Raw genomic sequence first — 18757 nt, forward strand, 5'->3', positions numbered from 1 at the left:
ATGATGTCAGCACGAGGGACGACCTTTGACTCTTTGTTTAGCTTCGTTTGGCTCGTACATAACATCCAATCATTGTTCAAGTGTTCTACAACACTTATAAACCTTGATTCTATGTTCTTGTACCTGCAAAACAATATATAACACACAAATACAATACAAAACACGAACAAATATAATATTGAAGTTCAAACGTAATCATTGAATATCAACACAAGTTCTTATTTAAATGATTACAAACATAGTTCCTAAAACATAAACAATAATCAAATCTATGTTGCGATTGTCACAACGAATCTGCATCTACAGACTCCCCCTTGACGATTGCAACTAGATCTCTTTAAAGTCTTTAAAACTTGAACTTCAAAGCTATCTGTTAAATAAAAGTCTTGTGCTATTCGCATGAATTCTCTCTTGCAAACAATGTGCGAGAATGTTGTGATAGCGTCTTTCTTCAACTCTCTAAAAATCCACTGCTGAACAAGGTGTATCCAAAAGTCTTCTCTGATCACCTCTTGAGAAATTGACAACCTGCATTGGATCATACATGCGTAGCAACATTTGTTTTTGTGAATCATCAACAAACATCTGAGCTTTGCCTGACTTGATATCTATTTGCCAAAATGTCATCTCTGTCAACATATCTTGATCCCATCTGATAGCGGGAACCTTCTTAACACATTTAATCCTTTGTTGGACAAAACGAAATGTGCCATCTTGATTCTTAATCTTCTTCAAAGATGTTGGCTTAATCAACCTATCTTCTGGCTTCAGACCTCTATCACTGAAATTCCTAATTCTTTCATCTCTGAATCTATTCCAGTAGAAATCTGCAAGTCCATTGCTCTGAAGATTAACGAACCATCTTCTTCCCAAATCTATCATATCAGAATCACTAAGAGAGTGGAAATGTCTTTGACTCATCGACATGTACTGGCATCCCTCCTTTCTCTTGATAACAAATAAATCGATTCTTTGATCATAAAACCAACTTTGTATCACTGAGAAATACTTGGGTGCATCCTTGTCTGAGACAAACTCCCAAAACATCGATGACTTATGCGTATCACGTATTATCAAACCAGTATGTCCTCTATAACCTGGAATTAGTCTATTAATAATAAACTCATGATCTTGCTGCACTGGAGGTATATTAAATCTTCCAAGATCAACCTCTCGCATAGCATCTATATTCCAGTATAAATCAAAAATATTATCATGTCCTTCATCAACTATATTTGCATATACAGCAAACCTCAAACTTGCAGCATTCTTAGGTTCATCTGGACTGTCTCTGATTGGATTGAGATTGAGATGTTCCACTTCAGCTATTGGTTCAACTTGAATGACTTCATCTTTATTAAAGACACGATCAAAGTCATAAGGTATCTCAAGCAACCTTTTTCTATCAGCTTCCGAAGTAATGAACTCCCCTTCTTCCATATCTTCATCATTGATACTTTCTAAATCTTCTTCAGCATCAAGATCGTCCAATGCACCTATCCTTTGAAGCTTATCTTCAATTCAAACGATTTACATATACAAAGATAAAGAACATAAATCATAAGTCAAGACATAATAAAATTAATACATAAAAGAAATTAAAATAAATAATACTATATCATAAATATAATGCAACAATTACATTAATATTTATCTTATAATCTTTATCTATTTTAACTTACAACAATAATATTATATCATAAATATAATGTAACAAATACATTCATATTTATCTTATAATTATTACAAAAACAAAAATCATTAGCACTAAGGTTCATAATCCGAATCTGAATCCGAATCTGACTCTGAAGATGTATGAGTTAACCCTGACTGTTCTTTCATTTGATCCCTAAGTGATCCTAGATCATAATAATCATCATAATCCATAATCTCTGCTCTAGCTCTCATATGAGCTTCTGGATAATAACCCAATCTCTTTTCTTGTCTATGCACAATTAATGGGTGCAAATCTGACTCTGTAGAGGCATTGGTTGTAGAATCAGTCTTAGTTGACTCACTATCCTGAGTAGATTTTCCTTTGCTAAGATTTTCTTTTTCTATATGATTTTGAGGATCATTCACTAGCTTTTCTCGAATCTCCCTTTCTATTCTATCAGAATTAGAATCGGAGTTACCTGAATTGGAATCTTCCTCATCATCATTATTTGGATCATCGGGATCTGCATCTGGAGCGGCCATCGCAGCTTTGCCTTTATCTTGAGTCCTAGAAGTACTAGCACCAACAATCTCTGACTCTCTTTGTCTTGATGACTCCCCCTGAATATCTGCAGTCTCTGTATCCATAGCATCATCAGTAGCATCTTGACCTTGAACCTGATTCTCTGGCTCACCATCTGTTTGTTGTCGATTTAGATCTTGAGCTCGATCTTGATCATCATGATCATCATCTCTAGTCTTCTTAGCAAGCTCATCATCCTTACAACTACTTTTAACTCCCCCTTGAGCCAAGAATTGGTCAAGTCTAGAACCAAGAGAATGAACAAGAGCTGTCATTACGTCCATCTCTTCTTGATGCTTAGCAGCTTGGAGCTGTAGCTGATTCTCCAAAGTTGTAACCCTCAACTCTAACATCTTCTTCTCAGAAAATAAACGACTCAGCTGCACTTGAACAGGAGCAACTGGACGTAACGTAGAAGCAACATCAGATGTAGAGGCATGAGGTGGCATCGTAGCTTCAAAAGAAGGCATATGAGCACTGAAAGTTCCTGTGAGAGGCATCTGAGGGCATTGCAGAGGAGCCAATAGACGTCCCATGACAGTAGAAACAGGAACTGTCGCCTGAATAGGAGCAGACGAAGGCCTAGGAGCAACAAGTGTCGGCTCTGGCTCTTGACAAACTGTAGACTCCGGAGCAGAAGGAATTGTTACAGTTGTAGCCTCAGTAACAACTTGTGTGCGAGAACCAATTCCTCTAATGATAAACTTTGGTCTCGACCTTCTCTCCCCAACAACAACACCAGCAGAATTAGTAGACACCGAAACAGGTATCTCAGAGACAGAAGCTCTTAAAGCAGCAACTGATGGAGTATCACCAACATTAGGTGCATGAGACCTCTCCATAGCAGCTTGATATACAGCAAAATCACTATCAACTTCAGCTTGAGATCTTCCTTATCTTCTTCTTTGCTTCGGCAAACGTTCTTCCTCTTCTTCATCTTCTGAATCCTCAACCACATTAACTGGAAATTCAGAAGGATCAACATCAACACCAACTGGAGCAGAGGTAGAAGTAGAAACTCCAGTAGTTGGTGGCACAAGATTTGCAGGATCATTAATATCCTCCATAAGAGCATCCATATCTGGATCATCCTCCAGATTTCCAGAAAACATAGGAACCTCATTGAGTCCTTCAAACTGATCAGCTCGCTCTTCTTTAGGATTTTCTTGAGCCTGATCATCACCACCAGCAGCAGCAACAGGTTCATCATCTTCCCAACCTTGTCTAGGGCAACATAGTTAGGATCAATCGGAACATTTCTTCCCGAAAAATGCTTTATGCTTTCAACAAATGCCTTATGAGTAAGACGACCTAAATTGAATGTAGGACCGTCAACTGGCAATTCAGCTGCAAAGTGACGAATGATTATCATCCCAAATCTTGGAAACAGAAAGAATTTCTTGTCTGTACCAAATGACCTCAACTGCTTCTCCAAATTATCAAAAATGTACTGAGCAAAGCTATACTGCTTGTTCAGCACCAAAGCAACCATCTGAGAGGCGTTCTGGATTTTCATTTGATCATGACCCGTACTCCGGTGACTAATGGACCTCAACAAATAGTAAGCAAGTAGCTTCCATTTGCCTCGAAGATTCTTCCTAAAGTATGGGTGGGTAATGTCACCAGTATAACCCATACAACGTATAGCACCGTCGCAGAATTCCTCAGAAAACTCAGTCGGACCTTGCTCCATGTCATCAACACCTAAGTGCAATATAGTCCTCAAGTCTCCAGCTGAGAACGATAAAGAACGTCCTCCAACAGTAGTGAGAATGTACGTATGATCACCCATCTGCACCGCTCGGGCTGAGTTCCAAAACTCCCGAATGAGACTTATCACCAACAAAGGGTTCTCGGTCAACGCAAAATGAATGCGACATCGTGCAAGAAACTGTAGAACACCGTGAAACTCTTGTGTGCACCCCGTCTGTGTAATGCTGAGATCGAGTGCAGCATTGTGCTCTTTCACGAACACGCGAGTATTATCACCTTGTCCTGTCATACCTGCACAAAAACAGACAAAAACGACAAGAAAAACATAAATTAGAAAAACAAAAATTGGGTTTTTGGTCTTCCGCGTCGTGATGACGTCATCACGAGAAGGATCTCCTTCGTCGTGACGTCAGCACGAGCTTCAAACGAAACCCAGAAACACGAAGCATAAACATATCCATTCGATGAATAAATGAATTTAAATCATCAACTTGGACTTGTTTTGCTTGACTATCATGCCTAGAAATCAAAATCGAAACTAATTCGATGAACACGAAGTTGGTTCATGTTCTTCGTGTGAATAGTGACCGAAACACAAATCTCTTTGATTAATCTTGACTTAACACTTGTTTACTTAAAGTTTTGTTAGATTTAACATGTTTAAACATCAATTAATCTAATTTTAAGTCCAATTTAAGTCCAAATCATCAATAATCAAAGATCTAATTCGTGGTTCGTCCGAGTTACTGTTCACGCGAGGTAAAATCGAAAATCGGGCATTATAACGACTTGTAATAGATGAAATTCGAAGTTAAAACATCAATAAACTATCCTAGATCATGAATGTACCAACAAATCTGGATAAGAAACGGAAAAGGGGAATGAAATCGATCGAATAGAGATCATGAATGAACAGTGGCACGAAGGATGTAGTTCGTGTGAATTACTTAGGGGTAATTTTTGATTAATGATAATTAAGGAATAGTAATAACCCATATTTATATTCGAATCCACATTGGTCGGGCCGAAGGACTAACTTCGTGGGCTTCATGATGATGTCAGCGCGAGGCATGCTGACGTCAGCAGGAAGGACTTCGAATTTTTCAGATTTCTATTCACACAGGCTTCATTCCTTAGCCAAACTTCGTGAATTTTCCAGAATTCTAAACAAGGAAAATTTACGAAAATTCCAGAAACATAAACCTGTAGATACTCGTTACCAAAAACCTGTATCTACTCGAATATGCAATCGTAGATCATCCGTACTAACTTGTCATCACAATAATGTATCAAATAAATCTTACATTATTATCTTGACATAAAATCGATCATTTCTTCATTGATGTTTAACTCAACAAATGCAAACTTACACTAAAACATATTTAATGTATAATGCATTACAATATATCAAAATATCATATCAACAACCTATCACATTACATCTTAGGTTGTGATCTTGATAATACAATGGTAACCTATCACACTAAGTCTTAGGTTAAATACAAGGCAATCCATCCTTGTAGCACAGTTCTTGTAATTTCTGAGCAACTTTTATTGTCCGTCGCACTGCAATTCTAATAAGCAAGCGAAAACAATTTTGCCTTCAATCACAATCAGAAATTTTTGATGCCAATTTCATTATAAAATGAGTGTATCATCTGTAACCTGCACACTTAACAAACTTCATCAAAGCATCAAAAACAATAAAAATATCATAAATATGCAAAACAACCAAAATCTTAACCTAGCAATCATTACAAGATCTAAGGCAAATCCAATCTTTGTCAAGCATACTTATACACCAAAAACAATTGAAATTTCAAAAATTTACTTGAAACACATTCAAAAATATTTTGACTTTTCAATTTTCAAAACATTTCATTTTCTAAATTAAACAACTTATGTATTAATTAGAAAATCCATCTTTTAAACATTTATACCATAAGCAACAAGACTTATATAATTCACTAAGAATTATAACATTAATGCTTATCACATCCCTCGTGCAATAAAAACTAGGTTGACACACAAACTGACACTTATTACAAAAAATAAAAATAAAGACGAAACAAAATAAAAATAAAAAGAAAAATAAAACACAAAGCTACTTTATTTATTTACAAGAAATTCTAAGTTTTTGCAGATTAGATCAGATTAGCATTTACATAAGTCTGTAAGTGAGAAATAATTCTCTTATTATTAGTTATGAATAGTGACCCAACCACGATTACCGGTATATTTGTCCTCTTAAACACTCAGTACTTCCAGTTTCCTTTGAGTTGTGACACTTTCGACATACCCTGGCCAAGGACAGTCACCATGTAACCCGAGTAGCCTAATATGCCACTGAATAGTTTGCGAACTTATGTGACCCACATTCAAATATACTTCCGTAATCGATACAAGCACTAAGATAACAAATATTCAATATATATTCAAAAACATCCTTAAACAAATCATGAGACACTTTTTAGATAACAAAATTTAATTACTTTGTGATTTAACTTATTTGCTTTTGCATTTCATAATTTATAAGGAACCCGTGATTTTCTATGAGACCCATGTAGCGAACTTTCTGACAACCTATCCCAAGTTGGAAGCTTAGGTAGGCTAGGTATACAAAGACACCCCGAGGACATACTTGTCCGAATCTCAAAGACCACATTAGCCCCTTAATTATCATTCATTTCATTTGCATAAACAATATCACATTTATCTTTCATGCTCATGATTGGTAGAGGTTTTTGCCTATACATTGAACAAATCTGATAGCAATGCTAGATCTTTCACAAAATTTAAGGACTAGATCAATTCATTACTGAAAAGCAAGCATTCTCAGCCATATATCTGAATATGTTTCCCACAAGAACATTGTATAATTTAAGTTCAGATTAAGGAAACCTTGCTACTTTGTGTCTACCAATATATCCCAAATTGTAATCACTGAACTAAGCAGTTATATTACGATTAAGCAGACTTAAAAGCTAAGTATCCTCACTTCTAATCATCTGACAGCATTAACTTAAATCTCTCCCATATTTTTGTTATTTTCTCATTTTTCACATTTTTATGGTTTTTATGACACTAAGAACTCTTTTTGTATTTTTATGACTCTAGCTATTTATAGACACAAACTTACAAAATTAGTTCTTTGAGAGATTTAATATGAATCAACATTCTTCATCCCATTGAGAAGAATTAACTTCTCAAATCGAGTCTTATCAAATGCTTTGGTATACAAATCGGCTAAATTATCATTAGTTATAACCTTTTCCAAATGAATTAACTTCTTTTGGGCACAATCACACAAGAAATGATGTCTAATATCAATATGCTTGGTGACCTTATGCATGACAGGGTTATTTGTAATGTCTATAGCTGACTTATTGTCTATTCTAATAGGAGTATCAAGAAAATCCATACCGTAGTCACGAAGTTGTTGCTAAATCCACAATACCTGGGAACAACAGCTACCAGCAGCCATATACTCTGCCTCACATGAAGACTGAGCAACACATGTCTGCTTCTTGCACTGCCACGATACTAATCCTCCTCCTAACAACTGACAACCTCCAGTCGTAGACTTTCTGTCATTGTTACAACCGCCAAAGTCCGAATCAGTACATGCAACAAAATCAAACGTTCCTCCCATTGGATACCATAGACCAAGCCCTTGGTTTCCCGTAAGATAACGTAGAATACGTTTTGCTGCAGTCAAATGTGACTCTTTCGGACTAGCTTGAAATCTAGCGCAAAGATAAACAGCGAACATAATATCTGGATGCGAAGCAGTCAGATACATCAATGAGCCAATAATAGCACGATAATAAGTTGCATCCGCAAGTTCATCTTTCGGATCAATAACTCCTAAACCATGATTTTGCTGAATAGGAGTACCATATGTCTTGGACTCTAGCATTTGAAACCTCTCCAAGATGACATCGACATACTTAGACTGGTGAATAAAGAATCCATCTTTCCTTTGATCTACTTGTAGTCCGAGGAAAAATTGTAATTCCCCCATAGCACTCATTTCAAATACATTTTTCATGCTCATTTCAAACTCTTTGCACATCTTTATATTAGATGAACCAAAAATGATATCATCCACATAAACTTGTACAATTAGATAATCTCGCTTCTTCCACTTGATAAACAATGTGCTGTCTATCGATCCTCTTGTAAAACCATTTGTCAACAAATGTGTCGACAATTTCTCATACCACACTCTGGGTGCTTGATGCAATCCATAAAGAGCCTTATCCAAATGATATGCTCTTCTTGGATAGTTCGGATCTTCAAACCTCGGTGGTTGGTGAACATACACTTCTTCTTTAACTTCACCGTATAAGAAGGCACTCTTAACGTCTAACTGATACACCTTTATACCTTTGAAACTTGCATAGGCTAAAAATAACCTTATAGCTTCAATCCTAGCAACTGGTGCAAAAGTTTCATTATAGTCATATCCTTCTTGTTGTGCAAACCCCTGAACAACCAAACGTGCTTTATTTCTAGTAATGATCCCTTTGTCATCTCGTTTGCATTTATATACCCAACGAGTTCCAATTGGTTCTTTACCTCTAGGCACATTTACTAACTCCCAAACTCCAAGTTTTTCAAATTGAGCTAATTCTTCTTGCATAGCTTCAACCAAACATGGATCTTGAAGTGCTGCCTTAACATTCTTAGGTTCTACTTTTGAAATGAAACCAGAATACAAACACTCAGTTATCAATCCAGTGTCTTTCACTTCACAAAACAAACTAGTCAGATCCTTATTCAACTGATTTCTAGTTCGAACAGGTTCTGTAGCATTACCAAGAATATTTTCAACTGGATGATCCTTATTAATTCGATATTGAGGAACCGAATCAACATTCAGTCTTTCTCCTAAGTTCGTTTTAATCTGAAACTCAGGAGAGCTAAAATCATCTTCCGATTCTTCAGAAATAAGATCATCATCAGGCAGTGAAACCTTTGACGGAGTAAGTGGTGTAGTGTTCGCGGGTTCACTATTATCTGAATCTGGTGTCTTATTCTTGTCCTTACCACTTTCATCAACATCAGTAGTAGACTGAACGTTGGTTGGAGTAGTATCGACATTTCGAGTAGGCGGAGATATAGGAGTATTATCCATGTGATCTCTTAAAATAATCACATCATCAATTATCTCAGGATCTGAATAAGAATCAGGACCATGTAGTGAACTAAACACAATATCGTAATTGAAGTTTTTGCCACTTCCAGAATGAATAGCGGGCTTATGACTGACAATCTTGACATTTGTTCCCAAATCAACTTTGCCGGTCTATTTGTTATAAACCCGTCGAATTGATATTCCCGGTTTATAACCCATGAGAAATCCCTCTTCAACCTTTGAATCAAACTTTGACTGAGGTAGATACTTCAAGAAAGTACACGGTACACCAAATGGTTCAACATTCTGTAAATTCAGTTTCTTCTTATGTAGAAGCTCATAACATGTCTTATTATGATGCTTAACTACAGTAACCCTATTTAAAATATGACAAGCTGTATTCACCGCCTCCGCCCAAAACATAGTAGGAAGCCCTGAATCTGCAAGCATAGTTCTGGCTGTCTCGATTAGAGTCCTATTCTTTCTTTCAGCAACTCCATTTTGTTGTGGTTCATACGGAGAACTGTATTGATGTTGGATTCCCTTTGACAAACAAAAGACATCCATCACATTATTCTTGAATTCAGTTCCGTTGTCACTCCTAATTCTCTTAACACAAACTCCATAAATGATTTCAGTTTCAACAAAGAAATTTATCAAAATCTGCGGAGTTTCATCTTTCGATTTTAGAAAGAATACCGATGAGAATCTCGAGTAATCATCAGTAACCACCAAATAGTAGTACATCCCACCGATACTTCTTACATTAACTGGACCAAATAAATCCATGTGAAGTAACTCGAAAGGATTAGCAATAGAACTTTCTTTTTTCGATTTATGTGCAGACTTTTGCTGTTTACCTTTCAGACAAGGTACACATTTGTCTTCCATTCCAAACCGTTTCATGGGTCGCCTTCAACCAAACCATGTTTGACAATGTCATTCATCTTTCGGAAATTGATATGTCCCATTCTTCTATGCCATAGTAAAGATTCAGATTCGTTTGCTTTTGATAACAAGCAAACAGACTCCTTTGGATCATCAACACCTAACACAAGGCCATAGATGTCTCTCTTTCTAGGAGCTTTTAGCAGGATCCAGTCTTCAGGAATAACATATCCTGGTTTCAATATAAGTGCTTCTTTCTCATTAAAATGGACATTGTTACCCTTGTCACAAATTTGAGAAACACTTAATAAATTATGTGCTAACTGTTCCACATAATTGACTTTCTCCAGCGTAATCTTCCCATTGACAACATCACCTTGGCCCGAGATGTTTCCGCCCTTGGGACCTGCGAAACTAACATATGAACCATTTACATCTTCATAATTGGACGAAACATTCTTGTCCCTTGTCATGTGCCGAGAGCATCCATTGTCAACATACCAAAGATTGATAGGCTTCCTTGGTTCTCCCTACACATCAGACAATAAAATGATTAGTTTCTGAAGGGAACCCAAACCTTTTGAGGTTTAGGTTTTCCGAATTCATCTCTAATGATCAATTCAGTCCAATATCCCTTGCTCTGTAATGGAGCCTTGGAAGAAGATGGTGTCACAGACTGTTTCTTAGGTGAAGTGAAACGAGTCTTAGGAGGTAAATTCCTTGGTGAGTGAGTACCAAATCTAGGTTGACTCCCTAATCGATCATAGAATTTAGATGAACTAATAATTCTAGAAGGAGGAGATCAGTTTTGTTGAGCCATCTTCCTAGGTGAATTACTCCTTTGAGGTGTACGAGAACGACTCGGACTTACACTACTAGAAGTAGTATTCTGTGAAGGTCCCTGTCGTTTTGGAGTCTTAGATCTGTTATTATAAGCAACAATATCTGAGTCACTAGATCCTCCAGAAAACATACCCTTTTCTGGACATCTTCGTTTCCTATTTGGACATCAACTATAAACATGTCCTACTTCATAACAATAGAAACAAGATTTTTTAGCTCTTGCTTTCTTAGCTTTAACATCAAACTCAGCTGAAGTCATGCCTAAACATTCCTTAAGTTCAATTGTGGCTGACTCCTCTTTTGATAAACCAGTTGACTCATTTTTACCCGAAAAATGTACCTTCTTTTGAGAATTCTTATGAGTCTTATATGGAGTTAATGGGACTCCACTAGACGTAGATTCATCCTTATTCCATACTTTATCAATCTTTTCATGATCTATCTTTTCAAAATCAATTTCATTGGATGTAAAATTAGTATCACATCCTTTCATTGTAAAACATTTAATGTTCTTATCAACAGGACAAGTTGAATTTACCTGACTAGATCCTTTAGAAGCACTAGCATCATAAACTCCATTCTTAGGATCCACTGGTTTAACAAATGAACTTTCAAGCTTATGTTTCTTGTTAAGCTCTTTAATTTTATCACTTGAGCATTTAGGGGTCTTAGGATCAACATTTTTTTTTTTTGAAACGATTGGACCAATTTCACCAATATCGATCTTTTCAGTAAGCTGTGTTAGAGACTCTGTATAATCATCATTAAATGGACCTCTAACCTCATTATAACTCATACCCAAACCACTTTTATCTTTTGAATCCCGTGGTACAGGTGTTTGCATCTGCATTGATCTTATTAAATCAGATCCCCTAATTTGATCTAGTCTTGTATTCAGCTTAACTATCTCCATCTTTGCGTCAACCAATTCTTTCTCCTTTTTAGAAAAGTCTTCAGTTAGTTGAGCGTATTGTTCATTTCCCACTTTTTCCATCAGAACTGACTCTTTTAGTTTTTCTTTTAATGCAAGAATATCCTTATCAGATGCACGAATCTTATCTTGATAAAGACTTTCTTGTTTTACCAATCCAGAATTTTTGGCAAACAAAGAGTCGTTTTCCTTTTTAAACATGTTGTTCTGACTAGTTAAGTTAATAACTGACTTATTCAAAATAAACACCTCAAGTTTTAAATCTGACACCATTTTACAAACGTCAATTATAGAAGATAAAGAACAAGATACCTTCTGATCTGCAGCCTTGCAATCTGCCATGTATGCAACAAAGTCTTTAGTTGTCATACCTTCAGGTATCACGAAGTTCTTCATTTGTTCTTCAATGCTCTTCATAGAAATGTCATCAACAGGACTCGATGACTCTTCCTTTCTTCAGATGCTTTCACTGCTGTCATTTGTTCACTCTCAGATCTTACGGTCTCAGCAACATTACATACATTCTTCTGAACTATCTCAGATGCACTTTCTTCACTTGAGTATATAGCATAATCAATTGTTGCAGCTACCTCATCATATAATTCTATCATGTAGGCATGATTCGAGGTATCATCAGATTGTGTATCCCATTGATAAGTACCATCTGGATTCTGAACAACAACAACCTTTGACTCCGAAAATGGTGACGAAACTGGCTGTTGTGGAGTAGCCAGATATGTAATCATTTCTTGCGTCTTATGATTACTCGGAGTAATACCGCCTTGATTGTAATTTTGACGACCAGCAAAGGTATTATCAATCCTGTTAGGTCGTTGACACTCTCTTGCAAAATGACCAAATCCATCGCAGTTATAACATTTCACCTTGGATTTGTCAAAGCCTTTAGTGCCATTACCTATAGGTCTCCCAGTTCTCTGAGTGAATCTTCTGACCTTAATAGTGAGCATAGCTAGTTGCCATTGCAGTTCTCTGACTGCAAGATCAGTAATCTTTCCTCCGATAAATGCTTCATGAGCATTACAAAAGGCTGAGTAAACACTCATTCTTCCTTCTGCAGAACTCATACTCATTGGCATAGAATGAAAAGATTGTACATTGCTCTTGACATTCGAATGTGTATTGTCATAAGCAACATATCCAGCAATACCTTCAGCATCTACTATTGGTGTAGCTTCTGCACCACTTAGAAATGCATTGTTTCTCGAGCTAGAACTTGCTAAATGAACAGATTTAGCATGATATAAAGATGGATCTTGTGTGAAATACGAGTGAGTATCTTTAATTCTTCTCTTCATGTCTCTGTTCTTCAGTTTGGAAACTACCTTTTCAAAGTCCCATGTACTATATTCCTAATCATCTTGAAGTTGATGAACATAATCAGTCCATGTCTTAGGCAATGAGTCCAAAAACTTATCAACTAGCTCAGTTTGAGGATAAACAACCTCAAAGTACGACAACTCAGTGGTCAAATGACTGAATCGAATAATAATCTCGTCAAGAGATTCTCCTTTCAGTCCATTAAAGGCTTCATACTGGCGCTTTAGGAGTTTGATACGATTCTTCTTCAAGGTTACATTGCCCTCACAATATCTTTCAAGAGCGTCCCATAAATCCTTTGAAGTAGTGTACTTTTTGAACAAATGTACACTATCTTGAGGCAAGGCCATAGTAAGATTGGATAAGGCCTTACCTTCAATTGCGTATCTTTTACGTTTTTCAATTGGCATATCAGCATAAGTATACCTACCGATCACTCAATTCTTCTCATACGAAGGCCAATCAAAACCTTGAGTTATCACAAACCACATTTCCATGTCGGTGAGACGAATGTAGTCTTCAAAACGTCTCTTCCACATCCAATAGTTTTCCATACGGAAAAGCTTTGGAGGTGTATTACCCCGACCAACCTCATGATCGTGCATGATCATCTGGCTGATAAGTAGGGCATTAGGTGAGTTTGCGGCAGCTGGTATAGTCGTCATTTCGAATCTTTTGAATTCAAATAAAACGAAATACTACTTAGTTCGTGTGACACGAAGGACACGTGGCACGAAGTGAAGCACGAAATACACTCGTCACGACCTAAGTCACGAAGGGTAGTTTGCGTTGACGTGGCACGAAGTGGACACAAAGTACACTTGTCACAACTTGAAGCACGAAGAGCAATTCGTACTGACTTGGCACGAAGTGAACACAAAGAACACTGGCTGACGTAAGCACGAATCAAGAAGATCACCTCGTGCTGATGTAAGCACGAAGTTGCACGAAGCACGGATTAAAACACGAAATTCGAAAGATTTTTGCAACCAATAGCAAATCAAACGATCTTAAACCATCTGGTAATCAACCTTAGGGCTCTGATACCACTTGAAAGGTGCCCTATTGTTGCGTGGATCGTAATAAGATGTGATTCGTTATGTCAAGAGTGCGAAATCCTCTTGAGATAACTAGATTGCTATTGCCTTTTGTTGATTAATAAGCAATTAACTAACCTGTAGAATTGAAATTTGAGCTCGATTTGTGCAAAAATGGTGTTAGTGTGTGAAAATGTGTTTGTGTGTGTATGGAGGTTGGGGATGAAGATTGAGAGAGAATTGGAGTATAATGTATATGATTAATTAAGAAAATGGTGAAAGTCTTTTCAATTTTGGTATGGAAAGGAGTATTTATACAAATGACTAACTTTCACTAATACTCCTTCCATTATTGAAATAATTACATTTTAACACCATTTTAGATTTCTAACATTCTTCCCCTTGGTGTTGAAATGTAATTCATGCATGACATCATCTATAAATACGAATTTGTTGATGAAGGTCTTGGAAGCTTTCTCATTGTCTTCAAGATCTTCCATCAAACTTGGCTTTACGTCTTTAATCTTCACACTTACCTTAAAGGTGTATCTTTAAGTCTTGAACTTCTCAGAGTATAAGCATTGCGGAAACTTGATCTTGGCTCTTTAGATTTGAACATGAAAGCCTCTTCTTGACAATCTTGACTTTGTCACATTTCCCCTTAATTAATGAATCTTTCTCTTGAAGCATTTGGAGAAACATCATTTTCATCACAAACTTCCCCTTGATCAAACAATCATATTTGCATACCACCAACGCTTATGTATAGGGTGTACCGCGGCGTACCCACCACATTGGCGATAACTATCTTCAAAGAATAATTTGGGGATCACTTTAGTCAACAATTTATCTTTCTTCCCCTCAACAAATGAATTCTTCTTTCTCTCCATCAAATTTCAAGAAAGCACACACAGTTGTTCGACTTCATTGTTCTCTTTCTTCCCCTCATGATGAATGTGTGGCCACATGTTCATCATGTCTCTTTGAAGTCGAAACTGGGGAATCAACCATTATGAAGTAGTAGTCCAATAAACAACATCTTTAGCCCGGGTTATACACTGACATGTGTATAAGCCATATTCATCGAATCACTTATAAACAACCTTTGGGACCCATTTATGTGTAGGCCCAACGGTTTTTGTCTTAGCATTCCAAATGTACGTGTCATCGATTCAACGAATAGAATTTGTACTCCACGGAGGATAAAAATTTGGCGTTGAGGAAAAGTGAATTTTCCGTGGGAGCAGTGGAGAAGCAAAGACATTCACTTTTTGCACAGCAAATGGTTTTGGTGCAAGATCAAACAACTCCCAAAGTGAATATTTGAATGTCCTTGACTCAGTTGACTTGGGCTTATAAACTGACTTTGGCTTAATCTTTATCAACTGAGCTTTTGCTTGGGAAATGAATTGAGAGTTGTCTTCAAATGATAAGAATGGAATGAGAGACTGTGTTCCATCAATAGTAGGATTCAAAGAATACTTTCTATCCTTGAATAAGGCATAGTAAATTGAGAAGCTTTACGTTCAGCATGAGATGAAACTTTGATCTTTGAGCTCTTTGGGATGGGCTCAGTGCAAACTTTCTTTGGAGCATCAAGTTCATTTGGAAGTATTGGACTTGCATCATGATAAACAGAGCCATCATCACTTTGAGTATCACAAGATGTTGATTGTGTTTGCAATTCCATCTCAAGTTCAGAGATTCTCTTTTGTAGAGATATTTCATTTGATTGAAATTGCAAACAATTCTCTTCAAGAGTCTTGATTTTGTTGCAAACATCTTGTCTCTCCTTCTCAACTCTGTTCATCTCATCAACGAACTTGCTCTCCATAGTGAAGAAAATGGATGTCTCATTTTTCAACTGAGATTGAAAACTTGAAATCTTTTCTTGCAAAATAAGTTCTCTTGAGTTGCTTTCCAAGATACTATTATCCAGCTTCTTGTTGGAAGTTTCCAATTCTTTTTGAAGTTCTTTTATCTCAGCTTTCATTTGTGACATCAACTCATCATTCTTCTTTAAAGTTTGTTTGTCAATATCATTCCAAACTGCAAGGTTTCCAAATTCAGCTTGAAGTTCTTTCATCTCATTTTTAAGCTTCACATTCCCAACTCGAAAGTAGATCATTTGTTCTTTCAGTTTGACATTTTTAGCTTGTAACGTGACTACTTCCTCTTGAAACTTTACATTTTCAGTTGCAATCGAATGAATCATTAACTTCATTACTTGACAAGGAGTTATTTCAGATTGCAAATGAGTAGTCATACAACATGAGCACAGTCCATCTTTATGAAGTTTTACTTCAGTTGAAGTAGGTATCTTGGGTGAGGAAGTTAACCAAAAATTGAAGACGTAATCATTTTTGACGGAATTTGAGATACTTGGATTTAACATTTTGTTGAGCAAAGGTGGGGAATGAAATGATATTGTGTTTTAAATTGAAATGAAGAATTAAGAATTGAAAATTTTGAATTTCAGGTTTCCCTCCAAATTTTGCTGCCTAAATATGTTCTTATGAAAGTTTGAATTTCATGTAAACTTTGGATATCATGATCATAGGAAAAATTTGATAATTTTTAAAAATTTTCGCCAAAACCGCGTCGAAAACGCACAAAAATGGACCGAAAATTTTTCGAACGCTAACAAACTTCAAATCTCCATGAATCATGCCATTTTAAGATCATGGACTGAAAATTATATATATATTTTTTTTATAATTAATTAATGGAATGTAAGACGATCTGAAAGGGATCGTCTAAGGAGAAGTTGTTTTGGAACTTTTGGAAATGGAACGATCTTGAATAAGATCGTCCTCAGAAAGGTTTGAAAATGTAGAAGTGAAGGTGAGACGATCTTAAAGAGATCATCTTGGAATTTGAGAGATGAGACGATCTTGAGGAGATCGTCTTAGTTTCAAGAGCTGAGACGATCTTGGTGAAGATCGTCTTAGAAATTTTTGTGTGAAAAAAATTTCTAAGTATAGAAATTTAAAAAATTTTGGGCAGAGTTTCGTTTAGATTTGGAAGAAAGATTTTTGAGCAAAACCAATCAATGATGATTAGTTACCCAGAGTGTATGGTCCCCAACCAAAACACGAAACCACACAGCCACAAACTCGATTACACAGATCCAAATAAGGTAAACAAGATCGTCCTAGGTGAGACGGTCTTGTCAAGATCGTCTTAGGGACAGAAAGTGAAACGATCTTATGAAGATCGTTTTAGGAGCCAAAATAAGATCGTCCTATCAAGATCGTCTTGAGATCATCGTCTTCCTCAACAAGCAGTTTTAACCAAAAACTCCATTAACGACTTGAAAAACTTCGATAACTTTTGAATTACTAGGAGTTAGAACTTGAAATCACTTGCAAACTGCTTGTTTTCACCTCAACTACACATCTACGAACAAATTTCAACACAAAACACAACAGATTCAAAACCCAAAAATCGCGCCAAAAAGCTAAAATTCGAACTAGGGATTTAGAAGGAATTGGAACTTGAAATTTGACAGGAATGTGTTTTAAAGTATCACGAATCTATTGGTGAACAAAAAACTATGATTTTATGAGATTTGATAGGTTAAATGGTGAAGAACAGTGAAGATCGTTTCGAATAAAATTCGAAAAGTAAATCAATGATATCTCCTTCGTTTCTCAACCAAATTTCACAAATGATATACCGATGAAATCGTAATCGAAAGATGCTTCGAACGGTATACAAATTACGAGATATGATCAACTGTATCAAAATCCCACTGTTCGTAACAGAAACGGTTTTTGGAAAGAAAAATTTAAAAATTGGATGATTATTGCACGAAATCAAGCTCTGGATCTGCCAACGTATAGTTGTTATGCTCTGATACCAAAAGTAGAATTGAAATTTGAGCTCGATTTGTGCAAAAATGGTGTTAGTGTGTGAAAAGGTGTTTGTGTGTGTATGGAGGTTGGGGATGAAGATTGAGAGAGAATTGGAGTGGAATGTATATGATTAATTAAGAAAATGGTGAAAGGCTTTTCAATTTTGGTATGGAAAGGAGTATTTATACAAATGACTAACTTTCACAAATACTCCTTCCATTATTGAAATAATTACATTTTAACACCATTTTAGATTTCTAACACAACCCAAGGAGATGCACAAGGCTTGTGGTTCGTGTAGGAGGTCACACGAAGGAACAAATAACCTTGATTCGTGTATAATCACTAAAATCTAAAAGGATTAGAAACGATTAAACAAGATTAACCTAATTCCGTAAATTAGGTCTTGTATTTATACTAGTTAAGTATTGGATCGTGTGGGCTTAGGCCTTAATCGCAGATTAGGCCCGAAACAATAAGTCAATCGACTTACCTCTTGCTGACGTCAGCACGAGGTTGTTCCTACATACTGATGACGTCAGCACGAGGGACGACCTTTGACTCTTTGTTTAGCTTTGTTTGGCTCGTACATAACATCCAATCATTGTTCAAGTGTTCTACGACACTTATATACCTTGATTCTATGTTTTTGTACATGCAAAACAATATATAACACACAAACACAATACAAAACACGAACAAATATAATATTGAAGTTCGAACGTAATCATTAAATATCAACACAAGTTCTTATTTAAATGATTACAAACA

This window comes from Erigeron canadensis, chromosome 1 (genome assembly GCF_010389155.1).
Source record: "Erigeron canadensis isolate Cc75 chromosome 1, C_canadensis_v1, whole genome shotgun sequence".
In the NCBI taxonomy this organism is placed as follows: Eukaryota; Viridiplantae; Streptophyta; class Magnoliopsida; order Asterales; family Asteraceae; genus Erigeron; species Erigeron canadensis.